Raw genomic sequence first — 7,174 nt, forward strand, 5'->3', positions numbered from 1 at the left:
AAGCAAATCAACACCAAAACATGCGTAATAAATGTTTAAAAAAAAAAAAAAAAATAAACCAAACCACAACACAAGCAATAGCTTAAACTATTGTTGGGTCATTAACAAACAGCTCGACTGGACAATAGAAAAATTGTAAAGTTTCATTGCCATGAGAAGTACTAATTCTTAGGATGTGTTTCGCTGCTAATTACAGGAGTAAATTGACGTTAGGCAATTCTAGAACAGTCATTTAAATTGATATTCGAGAAGAAGACACATACGAGGCTTCATTAGAAACAGAAGCTGTGTTCGCAGTACGAGGAATCCGAGCGTGAATTTTTGTAACCATTATTGCACTAGTTTTCATTGGGTCATTACAAGAATGGTTGCACTTTTTTGTAATAGCAATTTCGGTTATTATTTTTGTGTGGACCGAAATACGTGTGCTTCAGTACCAAGAAAGGCTTTTCATGGTACAACGATATTTTTTTTTCGGCAGGTTGACAGGACCCTTTGTACTTTAAACAAAAAATTCCATTTGTGGCAATTATTTGGACTAGTCTTGTCAACCTAGTAAACTACCGGGTTTTTCCCCTTCGAAAGTCAAAGAAAGTGAAACAGAAAATGAAAACAGTACAGTTGGTTTAGCAAAGTCGGTGGTATATATCCACGTCTCATTTTTTTTTTTCCTTTCCCTCTCTGGGGGGAAGGTATTAGTTTGGGGATGTCGAAGCCCTCTTTAAACGTAGGCACACGGTCACAAGCCACTACCGTGCCTTATTTCGCTAATGGTTTTTAAAACTGCGATCTCAGTGTCGGCCTTTATTGAGTCGGACCGCCGCGAAAGGTAAAAGTTAAAAACCGAAAGCGAAGGCAAATAGAGGAGTGACACTTGTAAAAACTGCATCTGTCACGTGTCCGAAAAAGACTTTCCAACGCATGACAAAAACGGAAAGTAAACAATTGCGCGCACCCAAAATTACGAGTCTGCTACCATCTGCAACGATGGTAGCTACTGTTGATCAAATAAATCTGAAATAATTCAATCTGTTTAAAAATCGATAAAGTTTAGTACATCAAAGTTTGGCAGAATCGAACAACAAGTTATCGTCGAACAATGAACTGTGATGACCGTATAAAATAAGTCCCTAGTGTTTTGCAGCATGCTGAATGGGAATGTTCGGCACAAATGGTTGGCAAGATGCAATTTAGTTGGCAAATCTTTTGAAATCCACATACGTGACTGAGCGCTGATTCTTTCTTCATTTGAACATCACCCCCAGCAGTGCTCAGTCACGGCCAATTAAGCATCGGTTGACCGGCGGCGGTATAAGCGTAGGCTGTAGAAGCCAGCATCGGCTTGGGCCCACAAGGTGGCAAAGACAGATGGTCAATGGTTCTTGGGTGGTTGGTGGCTAAAACTCGTCGGCGCTTTTTTTAAATACATATTCTCCATCGATTAGCTGCAATGCCCCCCCCCCTCCCTCCCCCACTATACGCCATCCACTATGTAGGACCTATACTGTTGTTGTTCAACAGAAAGAAGCACGACTACCAAACAAAACGCACAACAAACGGATCATTTGAGACAAAACAAAATAGGCAAGAATCCCAAGTTCATCTAAGAAGAGATGGATCGCTGCCGTGCAAGGTCACATTTCATAATGCTTTCATGCCCAAAGATGAGTGCTGGATCAAGTAACAATTCAATTGTGACAAGACACATGCCGTACGAATTTACAAAGAGTAACATAAGAAACGGAGCATCTGTTATAGTTTGTGGTCTGCACCTTCTGCAAGAAAATTGAAGATTGCTTTCCTTCTATTTAATGTGTATCAAAGTTTAGGGTAAAAAAAAAAATGGGCAAATGTTTTTTTTTTGTTCATTCATGCCACACAATTCAAAAGTTTTCTCTCTATTCCAGAAGCAATTCTTTAGAAAAGCAGTTCACCTCAGGTGACTGTAACCTCCGTTTTCATAGGCGGTCCCTATTTTTTGAGTATTTTTTAAAAATTTCAATACGCGGGTCTATAAGCACAAGAAAGGGAGTCATGAAGAGCGCACTTCGAAACATGAATGGTTTCCAAAACTGTTTGTTTGGATCAGTGTGAGACCACGTCCATGAATCAGCCAAGACTTTCCAACCTGTACAGAGCCTCGCTATATGTAGAAACTGTAGGATGCGATTGAATGAATGAAAGTTCCAAAAATACAGTACATATGGATTCATATAAAAGCGAGCAATAGGTGGCCATTTAATTGTCCAGATAATGAAGTGGCTACTGGGGAGAAGACATCGGAGCAAGTAGAATCCACTCTTTTGGTGGTCGCGCTTCATATTTCTATTCAGTCCTGTAGTTTCTCCTACTTGCACTGAGCTGACCAATAGACTCGATTTGCACGTGCTCTTGATCCTCATTCAGCCGATGCCAATACAAGAATGGATGCTCTAACATGGAGCAGAGACACTTGCAACTAAAAGCGCCTTTTTGCAGCTTCATCTCACTCTCATTGTGAGCTCATTCCTAAGTGGACAATGAGGCAAAGACCTATTTTTGTTCGTTAAATAAAAGGCACGGACAATAGTTTTGTGAGTTTCAAGTATCTCCAGTTACTGACCATCTGCCTATTCAACTCGGGAATAAGCTGACAAACAAATCCGAGCCTCCCTTTCTCTCTCTCCAACTATATAGCACGGACACAACAAACAGATCGGTTTCCCTGATCGAACTTCTATTGGCCATATAGAACCCTCCTTATTTTTGCGATGTTTTTCAAGATTCGACAAAAGTAGTGTGCATTTCACAAACAACCCACAATGATGTTATCCGTGGGGCGCGAGCTTGTTCATTTGCCTACGATTTTCAAACACTCTTCAATAAAAACCATAACATTAAAAATAGATCGCCATAGTACCGATGGCGACACGACAAATCGTCGTAACACGCCCAGTCCGAACGCTGGACAAGTATAAAACAGAAAAAAAAGCAGCTGCTTTGGTTTGAGCTCGAAAGGCTTACAAGAAACTTGCGAGGTCAACACCAGCAGCAGCAGCCACAGAACAATAAATACGTCTATAAAAAAAAGGCAACAACAACACACCAACCAGTTTTCTTAGATGCATTGCCCCGCACCTGCCCCCCCCCCCCCCTTTCTTCTTGTGTAAGTTGCATCACACATGGGTCTCCACTCTGAACGCAGAGGTGCAGGTGTTGCCTACCAGCTACAATTATGAGCAGAGAATTATTACAAGTTTTTACTCGGATAATTTCAGTCTAATTATCCATGAAAGAAGGGAGGCAAATATTGATTAAGATGCACAGTATTGAGTTAGTTGGAGGCTAAGCAAAAGCTGAGACTTTACTTCGTACACGGTACTGTGATGTAAACAACAAAGAGTTTAAGTGATGGGTGGTACTTTAATCAATGTAAGCCATCTCATCCCCGCTACCAGGTTTTTTTATGAAGGTAAAACTAGGGAAAAACAAGGGCATAATGTATTGTCTTTTGGCAGACTGCTTGTCTTTCCCCATGTGGGTGAAAAATGATCATAGGTGAAAACAATCTCTGGTGCAATCTGCCCAGATAATATATGCGTGCCTCTAGGTCATTCATAATGCATTACGTTCCTAGAAGGAGGAGAAAATATTCTCCTTGAATGACTGCAGTACTTCAAATTTGTTGCTGGAATCCACAGTCATAACTGTCAAAATAATAGTCAAATAAATACCCAAGGCGTGAAGCTAATGCACATTAGTGTCTTGCAAGGTTTGTTGATGCGCTCCTGTTCACCCAACAAGTAATCTAACAGTCCGGAAATAGTAAGGTAATGATTTGAAATGGCATGTTGTAATAGTTTCTTTCCCCGTCCATTCCAGACTATATAAATCACCTACGCTACTATAACTAACGAGGAGGTGCCGGTGTGGCGGCAGGTCCCTCTTGATCAAAAATGGTCTTGTTGCACTTTGCTTCAAGTGTTTCAAGTTCAAATATTTTCAAATGTGATGATTTACTCAACAGAAAAAGGTACCAAAACAATCCTGATCTGCGCAGTCCTTCGACAAATGAGATTTTTAGTGCTGAGAAAAAAACAAATCAGAGAGAGAAATCAGTTGCAGTCAACGGCCTATAGCTCAGGAATAAACGTATTCCATAACTGCGATACGATTTATAATCAACGCCACCAAAAATTACCAAAAAGGAAAAATTGGGAAAAAAATTGGGCCCTACCTTTATGCCTGGGAAATACAGCCAGGCATCTACGTCAGTTGCTCCATCCATCCGTTGAAGAGTTGAATTACACCAGACGGGATAGGGTAAAGGGTGTCCTCGTGAATACACCCACATTCACATGGGCGTACACGAGGACATTTAAAGAAAGGGGAAAAAAGGGATCCGTAACTCGATTGACACCGGTAGTTTTTCCAATGCAATGGAATGCTGTGTATCTAAATAAAAAAAGAAAAATAGGTTACGAAAAATATTCACAGAATAACAGCCACAACAAAAGTCAGGAAAAGTTGAAAATGAGACACTGGGTAATCTCTAATTGTTAATAAATGGGTCAATTCAAGGTTTAAATGTAATACACTGCATTGATGCAGGTAATGCAGGAATAATAGTAACCAAAAACATTACCTAAGCGGTGATGCTGAGATATTTGGTGATGACAGGTAATACAGACAGACTGGTGATAGACTCAGCACAAGCAGAACTTGTGTATCATGGTGTTACGATGGCCTCAAATCTGCACAAAAGAAAAAGGTTACATGGTGGAAACAAAATGCCATACATCGACAGGGGGCTTGTATGTGCTAGACAGGGAGTCAGGGACTAACATTTCACTAATTTAGAACAGGTTTAACTTTACTATTTAAGCTCCCATAAAATCATTGCATTTCTATTCTTAGTTTTATTTACCCGCCAAAAAGCATCGAGTGGAGAGCATGGAGAGCTACGACACCAGAGACCAGACACATCACACGAGACGATCACATTTTCGTAATTTGATTTGTTCTTTTTTTTTATTATTATTATTATTTCTTGCAGCCACGCACGTTTTCAAAAGAGTTTTCGTTCCGTTTTCTTTACATTCACTAACTTTGTTGGCATATGATTCATGACCTCACTCCAGCCTCACTCTCAAAACTAAATGAAAGCAGACTGCAGACGACACTTGTGCAATCTTCTTCTGATTAATCAGCATGCTTACGATTAATGCGATATCGATAGAAATAAAAAATGATAAAAAGTCAAAATCCAAACCGCTCAAAACGATAACCGAATAAGTTGAGGGAATAAGTTTTAGTTGAAAATAATAACATTTCATTTTGGTTTATAATCCCCCGGTAAGACCCCGCCCCTCCCAAATACCAATTTTTACTTTAAATGATTTAAGATTATTTTTTTCTACAAAGGATTCACGATTAGACCAAGACAAATAATATAAAGCCGATAAGAGATGCAATGTAGGGAAGAAGAAAGGATGTGTCACGTAGGCCACAGAGGCACAGACACAAATAAAGACGCTCCTTTAATTGTCTACCCTTTCACCAGGTGCTTAGGTCTTCCGAGATGAGAAATGAAAGGTGGTTGCCTGCTACCGGTTTGCGTGAATGTTCATATAAGGAAAGCAAATGGAGACCGTCATTCATAATTTATACTGGTCCTCCATCAATTGGCCGACACATGAACGAAGAACGACTACCTGTCAGCCCCAGCAAGACTAACGATGCGCGTGTGGTAATGATTTCTCTTAGAGATAGGTCATTTCTAGATCCGAAAACAAAGATATACTCAAAGTATTCAACTTCCTCGGAGAACGGGGGAAGTAGTAAATAAAACTTGGTGAAACGGGAAACAAAGCTGGCCAGAGCCTTCGTCAAATTCCAAGTATTCAAATTTCAACGGCTCTGTTGTGACTAGGCTTTATAGAAAAATTTATATCATCTTTATTTTGAATGGGCACGGAATTTCCTTGGGAATTTCTCTCCATCAATTTTTTTCCGTTATGAACGTATCAGAATTCAAAACGCAGCTAAACTCGTAACGGTTCTTTATTTTTTTTTCAAGTCAAATAAAAAAATATTTCGAGAAAAATTTCATATTTGGTCAACTGCAAGTCAAGGTACAAGAATATTTTCGAAAATAAAAGTGTTTTCTTTTTAAACACAAATAACATGGGCCATTGGAAAGTGACACACCAGGAGCTCAAAAAGTCTGCTGGTGTATATGGAATTCGACCTGATGTTTCCATACAAGCGTTCGTGAATGAGATAAAGAAGCTGAATCTCTATAAAATACTTGTTAAGTGTCGAGAGTGAATGAATTCAAAGGGAAAGCATCGATCAATCGCCAAAGAATGGAACTATGGGATCACGGGGAGCGAACGCTAAAATAGACTGCTGTGAAACTCCCAGTCAAAGGAGGACCACCAAACTCGTATTGGGATCTCCTGTGTAGGCATAGACTGTAGTTTAGCTGGTTATAATGCAAGCATTGTATTTATAACCACAACTTCATTACTTTACCAAACTGTACTTATGTTTCTCTATTTTCCTCTAAAAATTTTTCTACTGAACACAGATATGAAATGTTTTGGTCCGAAAGACCATCGCTGGATTGTTTGAATGAAAGAAAGAAGCACCAAATCTGACTGCTGCTGCTACCCGTTGGACCTATTCAAGGTTGAAGTGGTCTCACTATTGAGACTTGCATTCAAGACATCAGTAGCACCAGGAAAAGTGAAAAAATTACAATGCACTGCTCGAAAAGGATACACCATGAAAAGATTCGAAAAAGATCATGCTAAACCTTCCCAAGTATTGTTATCCTTCTAAACCAAAAATATTCCGCGATAGACACAAATAGTTGGCGTGGTAACCGAGACGTATACCAGCAGCGCTCATAGCCCCCCTCTTTAGGGAAGAATTTTTATTTTTTCTATTATCAAAGCGCAAGATGCGCCAGCAGAGACTTGAGTGAAACAAACTCGGTTAGAAAAGAGATAGGCCACTAAATGCAGTGTAAATTCTTACACAAAGCCTCGTAGCCACCGTGTAGTAGCCATATGGCGTCTGGTCTTTACACACACAAAAAAAGGCTCCTGATGCCGACGGTTAGTTTACCAATGGTCAATCGACTGTGACCATCGGCAACGAAATGAAAAGCGACACACTACCCCTCCGC

The 7,174-nt window shown here is 39.9% G+C and overlaps 1 long non-coding RNA gene across 1 annotated transcript; it reads right to left on the bottom strand.

Moving 5' to 3' along the window:
• Positions 1-4,265: 4,265 nt before the first annotated feature.
• LOC124201881 lies at positions 4,266-5,075 on the bottom strand. Its single transcript, XR_006877736.1, has 3 exons — positions 4,907-5,075; positions 4,625-4,733; positions 4,266-4,434 (listed from the first exon to the last, which is right to left on the bottom strand). It is a non-coding gene; the product is annotated as an uncharacterized LOC124201881 (long non-coding RNA).
• Positions 5,076-7,174: the final 2,099 nt, after the last annotated feature.

This window comes from Daphnia pulex, chromosome 2, assembly GCF_021134715.1.
Source record: "Daphnia pulex isolate KAP4 chromosome 2, ASM2113471v1".
Classification (NCBI taxonomy): domain Eukaryota; kingdom Metazoa; phylum Arthropoda; class Branchiopoda; order Diplostraca; family Daphniidae; genus Daphnia; species Daphnia pulex.